Raw genomic sequence first — 17,672 nt, forward strand, 5'->3', positions numbered from 1 at the left:
ATAGAACAACTGTAATAAACGTCCAGAAATAAAACTATAGAGAGAGCCCTATATCGTCGGAAGAGTGAATAGAGACCTCTGCTCAGCACGAACATGTATAAACCTGGAACTGTCGTGTACCTGAAAAATAGAAGTGAGTCAGGCCCACGCGCAAGTTCTATACTACTACAATCCAAACAGAGGCCCGATACGCATGTACATCCTAAACAATTCAACAATAGCTAATAGTCTGTAAATATATATATAGTCACACTGAAGGACTCTCACTGGACTACAGGTCGGTCTCAACCTGAATAGAGGTAACATGCTAAAACGCACACGAAGTGGGCATATGTACCTATACCTAAACAGGGTACACCTCCAACCATTGTAGCCAGCTACATATCCCGATGCATATACGCTCCCTAGCCATCGGTCCTGAGGCTCAAGCTCATACCGAGGCACCATAACAGTACATATCCAAAATCCCTGGTATTGCCGCTCAACAAGTAGTTGCCATAACAATACAAATCCACGGGACTTAACTTTTAGTTAATCCCATCCTTATTCCAAGTAGGTGGGTAATGGTATTGTTTTAAAAACCAAACCCATCCTTAGTATGCCACCGTCCCATACTGGTGCCTACTTTCCAATCCTCCAGTAGTCAATAATACCAATAAATCAAGTATATATCAACTAAATTCCAACATTCAACATTCAATGTTAGCAGTGATAAAATAAGCATTGATAAACAGGGTCACAACAACAGCATATACATGCCCAATTTAAGTTGTTCCCTTTAGTCTGATATAAAGATAGAATTAATTAAAACTTCCATTTAACACCTTACAAATGACATACAGATATGTAGGGTATGTATCACAAAATCCTAACCTCCACAGTTTATACTAACTGTGATAATGTAAGCATCAAAACAATATTCACAGTATGTATGTAGACATGCTCAAATTATAGTGTTCCACAAAACCGATCTAGTGTTAAACTCAAATCCTCCTTAGATTTAAGTTCCAACAGTTGCTATTACAGAAGTTAAGATAGCTATCATCTAGACCCATCCTTCCAATAATTTATACTAACAGTGGTAAGGAAAAACGTGAACCACAGAACCACAATGCATCCACAAACATGCTTAGTCTAGGTTGAACAACCATACAACACTACTGTAACTACCAATCTCATAGCAAAACAGATATCATTTTAGTTTGGTTTAATCTTCATTAATCCTGGAATCATTTAAGAGTGCAAAGAGTATGAAGCCTAAGGGAAAGAGTAAGGATAGAATCTTGCCTCAGAAACTTTTGTTCAAAGTTTCAACGTCGTCTTCTTAAAAAATCCCAGCGAGTTCCAAAACCCGGTTACTGTTCATGGGTACAAAACACTGTTTTTGAGGTCAAACTCTGATCTCTACCGTTCAGATTGTGCGTCACTAAGTCGTAAACCTCTCCTCCAAAATTCAGCTCGATCGGACCACGGACGAAGCAGGATCGGATGTTTTATGAAATCTGGACAGAATGGAAAAAACCTGTGCGACCCAGTTACTGTTCACGAGTACGAATCACTGTTCCCGAGGTCAAACCCTAATCTTCACCGTTCAGATTGTGCGTCACTGAGTCATGAACCTCTCCTCCAAAATTCAACTCGATCGGACCACGGACAAAGTGGAATCGGATGTTTAATGAAATCTAGGCAGAATGGAAAAAACCTGTGCGACCCAGTTACTGTTCACGAGTATGAATCACTGTTCCCGAGGTCAAACTCTGATCTCTACCATTCAGATTGTGCGTCACTGAGTCATGAACCTCTCCTCCAAAATTCAGCTCGATCGGACCAGGGACGAAGCGGGATCGGATCTTTGATGAAATCTGGGAAAAATGGAAAAAACCTGTGCGACCCAGTTATTGTTCATGAGTACAAATCACTGTTCCCGAGATCAAAATCTGATCTCCACCGTTCAGATTGTGCGTCATTGAGTCGTGAACCTCTCCTCCAAAATTCAGCTCGATCGGACCACGGATGAAGCGGGATCGGCGCTTTGATCAAACCTTGGCAGAATGTGAAAAACTGCGTTTTTCCTTCTCCACTTCCACAAAACGTGTGCTTTGTTTAAAAAAACCCTACACAGACGTCTACCTTATACTTATAGAGTTTTCCTAAACCCTAGGTTCATTTAAGTCCAACTCACAATCCTAACCGGCCCATCCAATTAACGTAGAAACCTACGACGGCTATAATATAAAACCCTAATTTATACTGTAATTAAAACCCTAGTTAGATGTATTTACCTAATTACCCTATTCACCATTAAATACTTAACAAATAATCTAATTGAATAAAATAATAATTAGTAAACCCAATTAAACCAAATAAGACACACATAAAATCAAACACACATAGAATAAGTAAACCAATTACACTTAAACCATTAATGCCAATTAAATAATTAAAACACTAACAAGTAATTCCAATCAAATAACTAAAAATAAATTTCATTTAAATAAATTAAATCACCACAAAAGAAATAATTAAGCACCTAATAAAAAAAATAATGACACATAATCAAATAAAATGCACTTAAATAATAAATTAAATACCATTAAATACCAGGAATATCCTTTTTAAAATTAGGGGTATTACAAGGAGGATGATCTTATCAACCGATATGGTAATTGAATCTTCGGTGGTTATTGCGTAATCTGTTGTGTTTTAGCATGTGTAGATACTACCACTTGCTATTACCAAGGGAATTGAGGTGGTCACCTTAGAATATTTGAGCTGACCCCACAAGAGGCAATATCTTAGTCAGTTGAGTTTAGGGTACTGAAGGAGAAGGAATGGTTTGTCTTAATGATTCTAGGCAAATTGGAGTGACTGAGCTATAAAATTCATATATTTTATGGTAGTCAAATGGTTAGGAGTTGCAGCACTACATACCAAGTTCGTCTTGGTGAGCCGGTATGGATAGAGACATGTATATCACTATCTCCAAGTATATCACCTGTTAGCAAGGTGGGGAAAAAAAAAATTATACTTGGATATTATTGGAGGTATTAGCCACTTCTTATCTCAAAATGGGAGTAGGACTACTCAGGAGGGGATGGTTGGTAGAAATTACTGCCATTGGTTGGGAATTTTAATTCTCTATGGAATAAGTGTGATGGATAGAGCAAGTTCGCTTGGGGACGTCACTTTAGTGGTGTTTACCTTGGCGTTTCATGTCAGTGCTACATTGCACTAATAACGGAGTTATAACATGTGTTTTTTTCGTCTAGTCGATTAACAGTGTTGTGTCAAAGGAATTTTCTGAAGGTGTTGGAGCAACAACTATGTTTCGCATCTCTGAACGGGAAATTGATCGAGATATTATATTTGGTCATGGAGGATATGCTTATGATATATATCCTAGGTTTGCACGGGTAATTGGAAGTGTTACTTCGCTTTTCAGTTATTTTCTGTGCTATTATTGGGACAAGGAGGTTAGTGCGACAAAGTTTGAGGTTTTGGCTATTACGTAGTACAGATCTCTCACTCGTTGGTCTGGTATGGAAGCAAGGTTATATAATAAGACCTTGTCTTTATATAAGGTTACATCGAAGAGAAATACTCTCTTTTGTAATCATTGCGCGCAAGTTGAAGGCGGCAGTCGAATTTTGTAAATAGTGGAACTCGTACATTGGAGTTTTCTATCAGGAAATGGTTGGTTTGGATGTCTTCTGTATTAGAAGCAATGTTTTTAGAGGAAGGTTAGTTTAATGAATCGCGTTGACTTTTCACGGATTTTGTTAATCGATTTAGGCAGTAGCGTATTGCTTAACATTACTAATTAGTTAACGCTGGATGCATAGGAATTTTATGCATATGTTCTGTGGAACTTGGAGGAATAGGGATTGTTCCCCTTCACTAAATATTGGGTAGGAGTGGATAGTTGCTAGCTACAACCTAGGAGTTGTACATTTATGGTATCTCTTAAACATAGAAACCTGGTTATTGTTAGATGTGTTGGAATTTGGTGGAGCTCATATAAAAAGGCTATGCCACATGAAAACGAAAATGAATTTTGAACAGACATTAATTCAGAGTTTCATGAATTCTGAGGACGAAATTCCTTTTGTTAGGGGGGGAAGAATATAATACCCCTAGTTTTCAAAAGGATAAAATGGGAATTTAATTTTGATTTTTATTGAATTTTTATTTAATTATGTACTTACGTGACTTATGTATTTTTTTCTTCATTAATTAATTGTGTTTATTTAAATTAATTGTTTAATTATATTGGTGTATTTCTTTAAATTAATTATTTAACTGTAATTGTTTTATTGGTTGTATTTTTAATTGATTAATTTGTGGTTTAAATGACGTGCTTTTTATATGACTTATTTGTATAAATTATTTGTTTTATTTGGTCGTGTATGTAGTTTAGGATTATGGTTTTCTTTTATGGAGATTAATTAGCCGACATAGTGTAGTTGGAATTAGAAGTAGGTTAAAGAACAACCTATATATATAGAGCATTATACGTCTGCTAGGGTTGGAAAAAAAACCCTATTCACGTAGTAATGATTTGAGAGATAAACAGATAGGGTCTTGAGAGTTTGATTAAGGGATTTTTTCATGGGTTGAGTCAAGAAGACATAGAGGAAGAAGAATAGTGAACAGAGGAGGAAGGGATAGTCTTGGGGTTGCCGGAACTTAGAGACGATGTTGAAAGGTTTCGAACCGAAACCTAAAGGAAAGTTTCATTTTATCTCCTTCCTGTAAACTTGTGTTCTGTGCATTCTAAATAGACTCCAGGAATCTAATTAAACTTTTAAAATGGACGTTTATGCATGTTAGATTAGGCGGTAATCTGTTTTACGTTCTTATAACTTAAACTGTTGTTTTTGCATAAACTGTTCGGTTGTGATTTAAGTTTTTGTCAATTAGTTCACACTGGAATATGAGGAGTTTCTAGGACTATAAGAACTTAAATTACACTCTAGGAATGTTAAAAAGACTTAGGATAGAGGGTGGAACTTCGCCGGAAGCGCAGACGACAACCGGACGAAGCAGATACGAAGCAGTGAAGCAGAGAGGGGCTCTCATGGGGGAGAGCCGGCTCCCTAATGGAGGGAGCCAGATCTCCATGAGGGAGAGCCGACTCTGGAAGTTATAGAGCCTGCTCCCATGGTGGGGGAGCCGGCTCCCTTGAAAAAAAACCCCTATGGGGTGTTTTCGGACAGTTTTCTGATTCCAGGGGCTTCAGTGGAGTTTCTGTAAAGTTATGGGAGGTTGTAAATATTTAAAATTAACATGTTAGACCCTTAAAACAGTTAGTATAAGTTGGTGTGCTAATTGTAGAAGACATCATGAATTATAAAATATTTTGTTCACGCTGTCAGGAAGAAGGGAAGACTGCATTGCTAGTTGTTTTAGCAAGATAAATGAACTGGTATAAAAGGGATTGTTAGGATTTTATATTAATGATATATATAACATATTTCAGTTCCAGGAATGTTGGTTATGCTGTGGTTATGGACGTCATGTAATTTTAACAAGTAAGTTGCATGCCGTCGAGAGTTGAAGAAGTTTTAGTTGCTAATTTCGTGTTAGCGAACTAAGTAGACTAGTATGAAGTTCTAATTGGGAATTCATATCGTGTACTCTATCTAGACTTCTGAGTGTCATTATATCGGGTGTAGGATATATAAATGGAGGATTTAAGGGACGTCATGGGATTTAAATACTAATTTGCATGCCGTCAAGGATTGAGGAGAATTTAATTACTAGTCTTTGTTTTAGTAATTTAAATGAACTAGTATGAGGGTATGGTTTGGGATTTCGAGTATAATGTACTCAGTTCATAATTCTGATTATCATTATAACATGCTATGGATGTAAATTGATGAACTTTTATATGCTCTGTTTTGTCAATTGGATGGATATTGATGATTTAAATTGTATATTAGTACTTTAACAATTTAAACTGAAATTCTATGATTATAATCATATACTGGATGCATGATAGGATCTTATCTATATCTGATTTCTATTATGTTGGTTCCTGGATATATTTTATGTTAATTTGAGTGTGCATCATTTATGGATCATATGCATTATATGCACCGGTATGGGACGGTGGCATATTGGAGATGGATTAGATCTAAAAGCTAAGTCCTACCTCTTCATACATACGAAATGTATTAACTAAAACAGTTAGATCCTATATGGATGCATGTCCTGTCAACTAAAACAGTTGAACGACATAACGGATGGTTGTTTTATTTCTCTGTACTAGGAAGGATTTATATATATACTTATGGTATCGTGATACGAGCTTGAGTCTCCTGATCACGGTTAGGGTGCGTATATCGCCTCGGAGGGATGACTGGACCTAATGATGTTCCCTGGTAGGTCTAGGTGTGCATGATTACGCTTCATACGTTCTGCCCGTTACCTTCTACTCAGGTGTGATAACTATAGGCTAGTGAACATCCTATAATGTGTATTTATATATATATGGACTATTTTAGTTATTACCGGGCTGTCTAGGATGTATCTGCGTATCTGGTTTATGTATGGATTGTAGTAGGATAGAACTTGCATGTGTGCCTGACCCAATCTTATTTTTCTGGTGTTCGTCAGTACTAGGCTTAGAGCTTGATCGTGTTGATGGGGATACAAACACTCACTCTTCCGACTATATAGGATTTTCTTTCTTATTTTAGTTTTGGTTTTTGTTTTTGTAAATTTATTTATCGTTTGAGATTATTAGGGGTCCACTAGATGGATTCCTGAGTTGTACGGATTAGAAAGATTTAAATTATATTAATATTTTATTTTGGAGGATTTTCGTATTTAGAATTCTTCTTAGTTTATCAATTTATTTTTATTTTATTTTGTATTCCTACTTGTTTACATATTAATTGTGTGGTATCCCTCGGATCTGTGCTCTAACTTAATCACCCATGACTCTAGAATCGAGGGGTATCACTGATAAGAATCCCTTTTGATCCTCATCTCTAGCCCTATCTAAATACACGATATATCTCTCAAGTTGAGATTCGGTAATTGAGAGACAATCTTACAGAATACAGAATAACGAGAGTGACAGATATAGGGTTTCCATAAACCTATGTATTCCAGGGATATAGAAGTAAAGGTTAACTGGTGTTCAAGGTCAAAGGAGGACCAATTTATTCTCGTAGTGTTAACGATTGATTAATCGTCCAAAGGTACAAGTTTCCTTTACCGTATTATTTGATTTGATGAAATATCATGTGGATATATTCCTGAAAATTTATTAAATGCTTCTGTTATGCCTTCAATTGGTATCAGAGCAACCTACATGCTTTTTATTAAATCACTGTGAATTATGATTTGATTTATTGATAAATTTCTATGTTAGATTATTTTTATTCATGATCATGAAATTAATTTTGATAGCATGAATAAATCTAGCATGATTAAATTGATGTGTTCGTAAAATATCTAGCCCATCTGATTATTGTGTACCTACCATTACGGCTTGTAATGGGACGGAGTGACTTCCTAGAAAAGTGGCTGGTTACAGAAAGGAGGATTCCGGTATTCTCTTATTGTTACTACTGTATATATATATATATATATTTTAATAGGGCTTTTGTTAAAACAGAATAACATGCCTATGTGATGGGCTGTTCGTACGCAATAATGATTATTTTTATTAGAGTGTGTTTTGTGATTCTTCAATCTATTGCTTAAATCGCATGCCATGTATATTATATATATATATAGATATATATAATATAATCATTGTTGACATCAATTAGTGACCAGTTCAGTATTGTTGTTTGTTAATGTTCATTCCCATGTGATAGGTTTTCTGTTCCAATGGGATTATATATATAGATCCATGGATGCATAGTGTTGCCGAGGGAGAGAAAAGAAAATGCCTTGTTAATGTTCTCAATTTTAGTAACAATAATAAAAATAATAATAGTAATAATAATAATAATAATAATATTTTGATTGAACATTGAGATTGGCCAGAGGTTGTTCTTTTGTTATTTTCATTTAAATATATATTATTATATTAAGTGAATGGATGGACTATTCTATGAACCATAGACTGCCGTATGGGTTTTATTGGTTTTATTTGTCCTTTAAGTATTACTATTTAATGGTCAATTTGAAACTCTCAGTGTTTGAGTTTCTTGTGAAAATTAAAAATACATAAATAAATGTCATGGTGTGGGTAGCCGTTTTTGGTCTCTCGGTGATCAGTGCACACCTATGTGATGGGTGTAATGCAACAATAGGTAATTAAAAGATTACCGGAATAAAATTATGTTTTAGCCCATAATAAAATTATTTTTGACCATCGTTGGGCGTGTCTAGAGATGGTTATTAGTTTGAGATTTAATTGGAAACTCATACTTTATTTAAGGTTATTTTTAAATAATGAATAGAGTAACACATTACTGTTGCTTAATATAAAATTACCTATGTATAGAAATACCCCATGTGATGGGCTGTACATATATATATATATATATATATATATATATATGGGCTGCTATGATCAGTTCGTGCTCACCCATGAGATGGGTTCGCACACATCAAAAGGGAATTAATTGGTGTTACTGCCTAGGAACGAACTGGGGACCTTTAGTGTGTAAGAATAAATATATTTACTATCACCCATGTGATAGAAATCATTAATATAAATAAATTTATGGAAAGAGATGGTAATGATTACATAGATAATCATTTTCTGCATCCATGAATTGGTTTGATTTTATATAAATATAATATTAAATCTACTCATTTGCATGAACAAATATTAATATCCTGTATTGAATTACCCAAACGTGGCCTGTACTTCTGATATTGATACTATTTTGAAGTCTGCCGCAATCAATTTTATTTTATTTTTCATGAATGTATACACATATTATTTGTATGCATATTAAAATTTGGTTGCAGGTGCAGATTAAATATTTAATCTCTCTCATGGCCCGGTTGAGTTTTAATTTATTATTTAATTGCATGTGATATAATTAATTAATTAGAGGTAGCGGTTTTAAAGGGTTGACTCAATAAAGGTTGGTTTTCCTAGCCGAATAAGTTTATTTTATTTTATCGTGTTTAGAATTTTTGTAAGCCCTAAATTGAGTATTGGACAAAGACTTGTACTATATTTATTAAATTTAGGATTGAAATTCTTGAGAGTTCAAGAAAGGATTCAAACAAGATAAGATTTTAAGGCTTCCAATGGAGGAATTTGGAAGCACAAGGTGATCATGAGATGATATTAACCGGCCATGAGAGGGGATTAGCACTATTTATGGTGCAACATGATTTTTATTTGCATGCTTATATTTATGTGATAATTATATGCTTAAATCATGAATTGCTCTAGTAGTGTTTTAGTTAATTTTAAACTAAATAAAATTGAAATTTTTTATTTGGGTTGTTTTGGGAAAATTAGCACTTTCCAAAATCTTTTAAAAAATTTGATTTTCTGAAAATTAAATATTTTATTTTAATTAAATTTTGTGGAAAGTGTAGGATTATCTCAAAGTTAAGCTCCAGAATTTGAGCTAAGTTGACCCAAATGGATTAGGCTCATTGAGCCTAAAAGAAATTTTAAAATAGATTCCAATATTATTTAGATTAAAATTAATATTGTAATATGATGATATTATGCATAGGATGTATGGAATTTAAAACTCTCTAATTTCAAAAGTTAAGTGGGAGCGGGATTTAATCTTAAATTCCACAACCTTCCATTGTCGATCTATTGTAGGTGGAACAAGTATCTCGCCACCAATCTTGGGTGCTCCTCCGGAGGGTATTTATATCACTGGTTACTAGATATAGATCTCGTATGATAGAACTAGCGGCAGGCAGATGGGGACAATCACCATTAGGAGACGGACCTCATTCAATTGCACTACTTCTAGACAATGGTATACACTTGACTAAGTGGGACTACGCTCCACCTCAGGGGTATTTTCACTTAGAGGTCAAGGATAAATCGGTTACCATATTTCATTTGGCATGAGATGCCTAGACAGTAGGATATGGTGGAAATTGTTTCCGTCTAATCAAGGTAGTGACATGATCTCTTGGTAGTGGCATGTTCTTATTGCCCCCTAAGAGAAATGAGTAAATACCTACATGGATTATGATTACCGATGTTTTCATTATATCAGTGGTTTAGAGAGGCCCACTGAGAGACTATATGAAAACTAAAGTTTAATTTTTGTTTCAAAATGTATGCACTTTTATTTATACATGAATGTTTATATTTCAGATGTCGAATGTTTTCAGTCCACTTGTTGCTATTCTTAAGGACAACAAATTAACCAGGTCAAACTATGTTGACTGGAAGAGAAATCTTCACATTGTTCTTACTGCACATGAGTACAAATTTGCCCTCATATGCCTGCCCTGATGACAGCCAGGAGCTCAAAGAAATGTACGAGAAGTGGCAAAAGGCTGATGAAATGGCCAAGTGCTATATTTTAGCTTCAATGTCAAATGTTTTACAACATCACCATCAGTCTTTTGTCACTGCTCGTGACATTTTGTTGAACCTTAAGAAAATGTTTGGGGAACAAAGTAGAGCGGCACGACAAGTCGCAATGAAACAGATTATGAATGCTCGTATGCCTGAAGGAACTCCAGTTGGCGAACACCTTTTAAAAATGATTTCTTATTTCAATGAACTGGAGGTTCTTGGGACAGACATAGATGGTGAGACCTAGGTTAATATAATTTGCAATCATTGCCAGAGTCATTCAATCAGTTCAAACTAAATTATTCTATGAATAGTATGGCTTATTCTTTATCAGAACTGATGAATGCTCTGCAAGCTGCAGAAGGTATTTTTAAGGGTCAAGGCAGTGTTCATATAATGGAAAAGGGTTCTTCTTCTCATGGAAAGCCGAAAGGCAAGAACCATAATAAGAAGCATGGTTCCACTGTCCCCAAAGGTTAGTACTAGTGGTGGAATTGTCAAGGCTAAGGGCAAGGCTAAAATCAAAGGAAATTATTTCCATTGTGGTAAGGAAGGACACTGGAAAAGGAATTGTCGAGTATATCTAGCAAAGAAGCACTCTGAAAGTATGCTTCAGTCACTCATTATTAAGAAGTGGTTGGATCTACGAATACCTGGTTTGTAGATTCTGGAGCCACTAACCTGTTTGCAATTTATTGTAGGGGTTTCAGGAAACCAGAAGACTGAGTGAAGGGGAGATATCTATCTTCATCTTGCTTCACAAGCAAGGGTAGCGGCAGTATCAGTAGAAGTAGTTATTTTGAAATAAATAATAGGAGTATTATTATTAAAGATTGTTTTTATGTACCAGAGAGTAGAAGATACTTGATTTTTATTTCAATTTTTTCAAAATCTGGGTTTTGCAATATTTTTGATTTAGAAGTTTTAATAAATAAAAATAAAAGGTTTATTTATTCTCGTACATTGATGGATAGTCTTTATTTAATTATTCTTATACCTCACTCCTTATATGATATTGAAATAATTGAGACATCAAAAACTACGAGTCCAAAATCTCTTATTATATCGGAACCTTAACGTAATGAGAGGGTTATCAGGCCATCTGATAGGTTAATGCTCTTGGGAAAGTCTGACGAGGTGATCCCAGAAGAGCAAGATCCCTCTATACTTATGAAAAGGTTACGAATGATTGTGACACAAAACATTCGGTTTGATTAGAATCTGAATGGGCTTTGTGTATACAAGAAGAGTGATGGAAGCGTGGTGGTGTTTTAAAGAAATAGTTCAGTATGGGGATATTGTTGTCACTAAGATTGCATCTTCAAATAATCTTGTAGACCCTTTCACTAAGACTCTACCAATTAGGGTTTTTGAGTCTCATATTGAAGGGATGGGTATTGATGTAATGGTAATTGGCTTTGAGTGCAAGTGGAAGATTATTGGGATTATATGCCCTATAAGCTAATTAATTAATGTTAATTCGATATTTTATTTATAAATATGATATTCATGCATTGGGCTTTACATATATTTGCATAAGATGCATTATTGTCCTCGAATTGCATTATAGGTGACTTAAGTGTGTAAATGAGATTTACACACAGGAGATTTGGGCTCACTGGTTTCTTGCACCTTGGCATTGTTCACAGTCAGTGATAAAAGTTAGGTACTTTTATCTGTAAGACTGTAACACACTTTACCTCTATTAGATAGGATGGTTTGTCTCGACCATTAGGGTAGTTGACTCTAAGGCAATGTATTAGTGTGCTTGAAGTACACTGAACTGGATCACCATAAGATCACACCATACAAATTACTGTTATTATTTTGGTGTGATTCTTATCTACTAAATACATTAAGCTCTAAATCCTAGTGGACTCAAGTTTCAGTATTGGTCACTTTGACTTACCAACATGTGAGATCTTTTAAGGTCAATACCATGGTATCTTGGATGACTAATGTTGGAGCTCTGGGAACACAAATGCTTAACATGGAATCCACACTCTTTATACGAGTTAGAATATCCCTTGATGCAATTTAATAAGTTTAATCACTGGAACCTGGCCAGGGCTTTTTAGTAAGATGTTTACTAAATTATTTATTTAGAAAAATATTTATTTTGAAAATTCTTTTATAAAATAAATTTAGTGATCATAAGGATTAAATTGGTTACTCAAGGAATATAAGAAGTAAGCATGCCTTAGGTGGGACAGTATTTATTTTCCTATGGGCTACTTATGGATATTCGGTAGTGGAGGGACTTATATATAGTTATTTAGTATAAAAGGGCCTTGTTGTAATTTCTGAATCCTATAGTACAATTACAATATTATTGTGGTGTTTATTGTAATTAATTAGATAGGATAGAGTTATGAGATAACTCTATCTCTATCTAATTGGATTTTAATTCTGTAAATGTTTTACCAGTTGGAAATATTAGGGGTCCACTAGATGGATTCCCGAGTTGTACGGATTAGAAAGTTAATTTATATTAAAACTTTTATTTTTGGAGGTTTTACAATTAGAATTCTTTTCAACATATCATTATTTTATTCTTAATTCAGTTTTATTCCTGCTTGTTTATATATTGATTGTCTGGTATCCTTCGGATCTGTGCCCGAACTTGATCACCCATGGTTCTAGAATCGAGGGGTATCACAGTTGGTATCAAAACACTCCAGGTTCTAGTGTCCTTAGGAGTGTCTTTCGTTAGAAGTCTTCCGCGTTGCGTCTCTTAAAACTTAGAGCTATGTTAGGATTCATTGTACTCTTTTACGGTTCGTTAGGAGGAGCAGCTGATGTCAATTATATTCTATAAGTATAGAATGGTTAACACTAGAAGGAGGATGGGGTCCGCAGCAACAGCGATACAGACCCAAAGGAGTAAAGGAGTATGTTATCAAGTTCTTTATCAGAAGCAGAACTCGGGATCAAAGGTTTTGTTCCGGTTGGCATTACTTTTAGAGGTATAGGCCAAGGAAGAATTTAGGTGTGTGTTTGAGGTCACCGCATGAAGGGACCAACACGATTGCAGTTGTTCTCATAAAGGAGACAAATAGGGAATAGGAGTCCCAAGAGGATTCTAGTGGAGGAAATTGTAGCATACCACAGAAAGAGGGTATTGAATCTTGTCAATAAAGGATCGCGCGAGGGTGATGTTGTTCGCTAATAAAATAGTGAACGATACTTATAGGGTTGGTGTGGATAGTTAACCTTTTGGGTTACCTTTAAAGGAGGTAGATAAAGGAACTCTTCAGGGGTTTAGGAATCGGATGGAGTTCTTCTTAGAACGAGGCAATGATTTTATATCACGTCCCGGGAAGTGTGGGAATTAGGTTGTGACAGTCTAAGTTGTTTCTTAAAGCTACATTAGATGGTTTGCATTTCGTATATAAGGAGGATGAAGGTTAAGCCTTTGGAATTTGCTGAAGCAAATGGATATGTTATGAGCTATGATTGGAGCTTATGTGTCGAGGTTGGATGATTACTTCTGGAATTGAAAAAGAGATTATGAACAAATCAAGTAAAGTTAATTTCTAAAGGAGATTTCTTTGCTAGAAGGAACGGTGCTTTATGTAAGATTCTATTGGATTTTATTGTGTTTTAGCGTGTATGCTGTATGTGTTTCATTTTGGCTAATTTAGTCAGGATCGGGATTACGATTTAGTTGGGGATACAAGCATGTGACCAACCAACTACTGTTTTGGCAAAATAACGTTAATTATGCTAGGATTTTGGGTATGTGGTCGTAAGATTTGGTAAGTATACATAACTTTAGCCAATCTAAGGAACCTAGACATACGTGGTTATCTATGAAATGGTTGACTATTTGGGGAATGGGAAGATTCCATATAAAGGGCTGTGCCACACGAAAACGGAAATGAATTTTGCAAAGTTATTAATTTAGAGTTTCGTGAATTCTGAGGACGGAATTCCTTTTGTTAGGGGGAAGAATGTAATACCCCTAATTTTCAAAAGGATAAAATGGGAATATTTTGGTTTGTTTTTCATTTTTATTTAAATTATTGGACTTATTTGTTATAAATTAGTTGATTTATTATTATTTGTGTGTATTTAATTTAATTGTTGTATTGTAATTGTTTATGTATGTTAAATTAATTATTTATCTGTTTTATGTTAATTGGCTGTGTTGCTTTAACTATTTAATTTTGCTTTAATTTAATTGTGTTTTTTTTTTTTTACTTAAACGTAGGATTAAATGACGTATGTTTTAATAGGACTTATTTGGTATATATTTTTTGTATGGTTATATAGGATTAGGGTTTTCTTTTATAGAGATAAATAAGCCGACTTATAGTTAGCTAGGAATTGGAATTAGGTCTTAGTAAGTGCCTATATATATAATCTTATATGTCTGTTAGGGTTAGGAAAACAAAACCCTTTTCACGTATTGTGAGATAGAGAGGTACAGAGACATGTAATGGGTGTTTGAGGGAAAAACAGTGGGGCGCTTGAAACTGATAGAACCACCAGATGGGATTTCAGCCATGGACTGTGGATTGAACCAAGGAAGGATAGGAGTGTTGTTCGTATGAGGAACCAAGGAGGAAGCAAATAAGTTAGAACAGTGCGGGATCGCCGGAAAATCTAGGAAGATGGCGTAGGGATTTTAATTCAAAAATCTCAAAGGCAAGTTTCATTCTGTCTCCTTCCTATAAACTTGTGTTCTGTGCATTCTATATAGTCTCCAGGGATTAATTCAACCTTTAAAACTAATAGTTGATGCATGTTATATTAGACTGTAACCTGTTTTACGTTTAAATAACTAAAATTGGGTTTTTCTCAAACTGTGTTGTTTTTTATTTAAACTTCTGTTAATCAAGTTCATAATAGAATTTGAGAAGTTTCTATGATTGTTGGGACTTGTATTGAACTTTAAGAACTTTAAAGAAACTTGGAGCAGAGGAGTGGTCTTCGCCGGAAGCGAAGAAGATAAACAGAGAAAAAGAAATTGTTTCGGTTGAAGCTTTGTTAATAAATTCATATTGGAATATGTAGGGTTTCTAGGACTTTAGGAACTTGAATAGAACCCTAGGAATGTTAAAAAGATTTGGCATAGGACATTGGGCTTCGCCGGAAGAGCAGACGACAACCGGACGAAGCAGAAATGAAGCAGTGAAGCAGAGAGGGGCTCTCAGGGGTGAGAGCCGGCTCCTAAATGGCGGGAGCCGGCTCCCATGAAGAGAGAGCCAGCTTTCCATGAGGGAGAGCCGGCTCTAAAAGCCTAGGAGCCGGCTCCAATAAAGGGGAGCCGGCTCCCATGGGAAAAAACCCCTACGAGGTTTTCTGCAATTTTTCTGAAGTTAAGGGCCTTAAAGGTAATTACTAGAAAGTGATTGAGGGTTTTAAATGATTAAAATTAACTTGTTAAAGCCTTCAAATAGTTGGTTTATGCTAAGGTGCTAAACATAAATGCATGTCATAAAACATAAGCTTATAATAGGCCTACTGTCAAGGAATGAGGAATGCTTGTTTTGCTAAGTTGTTTTGACAACTTAATTTGGACTGACATTGTAATTATTGTTAGAATTTATATCAATGATATATTTAGCATAGTTCAGTTCCAGGAATGTTGGTTATGACGTCATGTACCCTTATCTAATAAGCTGCATATTGTCGGGAGTAGTGGAAGATTAGTTGCTAGTTTTGTGTTAGCAAATTAAATGGAACTCATATAAAATACTTTTTGAAGTTTCACATGATGTACTTAAACTTTGGAGTGTCATTATATCCGACACAGAATTTATAATGGGGAATTACATAGATGCCATGAGATTTAATTATAAATTTGCATGCCGTAAAGGATATGGGAGGATTTAAATGCCAGTCATCATTTTAACATTTTAAACGAACTAGTATGGATGTGTTGTTTTGGAATTCTAGTATAATGTGCAGTTTAAAATTCTGATATTCATTATATTATGTTATGAAGGATAATTGTTGAACTGTCTTAATTTCTGTTCTGTCAATTACATGGAAATGGATGGTTTAAATTGTTTATTCTTATTTTAACAATTTAAAAGGAGGTTCTATGAATATAATCATATACTGGATGCATGATAGGAGTTTATCTATATCTGATTTCTATTATGTTGGTTCTGGATATAGTTGATGTTCATTTTGAGTGTGCATCATGTGTAGATCATATGCATTATATGTACCGGTATGGGACGGTGACATATCAGGGATGGATTAGATCAAAAAGCTAAGTCATACCCCTTTCATACATACGGAATGGATTAACTAAAATAGTTAAATCCTACATGGATGCATGTCCTGTCAACTAAAACAGTTGAACGACATAACGGATGTTTGTTTTATTTTTCTACATTAGGAAAGAATTTATATATATATTTATGGTACCGTGATACGAGCTTGAGTCTCCTGATCACGGTTAGGGTGTGTATATTGCAAAGGTTGAGTAGCTAGATATAGCTAATGTTCCCTGGTAGGTCTAGGTACTTGGCCGCTGAAAAGCGTGTTTTATATGTCACCTTCTACCCAGGCTGAACTATGTTATAGGCTAGTGAGCATCCTATAGTGTGTATTTATATATCTATGGACTATTGTAGATATTGCCGAGCTATCTAGGATGTATCTGCGTATCGGGTTTATGTACGGATTGTAGTAGGATGGAACTTGCATGTGGGCCTGACCCACCTTTATTTTTCAGGTGTTCGTGAGTACTAGGCTTAGGGTTTGATCGTGGTGATGCAGATACAGTCACTCACTCTTCCGACTACATAGGATTTTCTTTCTTATTTTGGTTTTGGATTTTAATTCTGTAAATATTTTACTAGTTGGAAATATTAGGGGTCCACTAGATGGATTCCTGAGTTGTACGGATTGGAAAGTTAATTTATATTAAAACTTTTATTTTTGGAGGTTTTACAATTAGAATTCTTTTCAGCATATCATTATTTTATTCTTAATTCAGTTTTATTCCTGCTTGTTTATATATTGATTGTCTGGTATCCTTCGGATCTGTGCCCGGACTTGATCACCCGTGGTTCTAGAATTGAGGGGTATCACAGTTAGTGTGCTTGGAGTACACTGAACTGGATCACCATAAGATCACACCATACAAATTACTGTTATTATTTTGGTGTGATTCTTATCTACTAAATACATTAAGCTCTAAATCCTAGTGGACTCAAGTTTCAGTATTGGT

At 35.0% G+C, this 17,672-nt stretch overlaps 1 pseudogene; it reads left to right on the plus strand.

Moving 5' to 3' along the window:
• The first annotated feature begins 3,154 nt into the window (after window positions 1-3,154).
• LOC132309265 (uncharacterized) lies at window positions 3,155-11,210 on the plus strand (annotated as a pseudogene).
• The last annotated feature ends 6,462 nt before the right edge of the window (window positions 11,211-17,672 follow it).

Source organism: Cornus florida, unplaced genomic scaffold, assembly GCF_030987335.1.
Source record: "Cornus florida cultivar Cherokee Brave unplaced genomic scaffold, ASM3098733v1 CherokeeBrave_3.0.0_Hap2_Chr05, whole genome shotgun sequence".
Lineage (NCBI taxonomy): Eukaryota > Viridiplantae > Streptophyta > Magnoliopsida > Cornales > Cornaceae > Cornus > Cornus florida.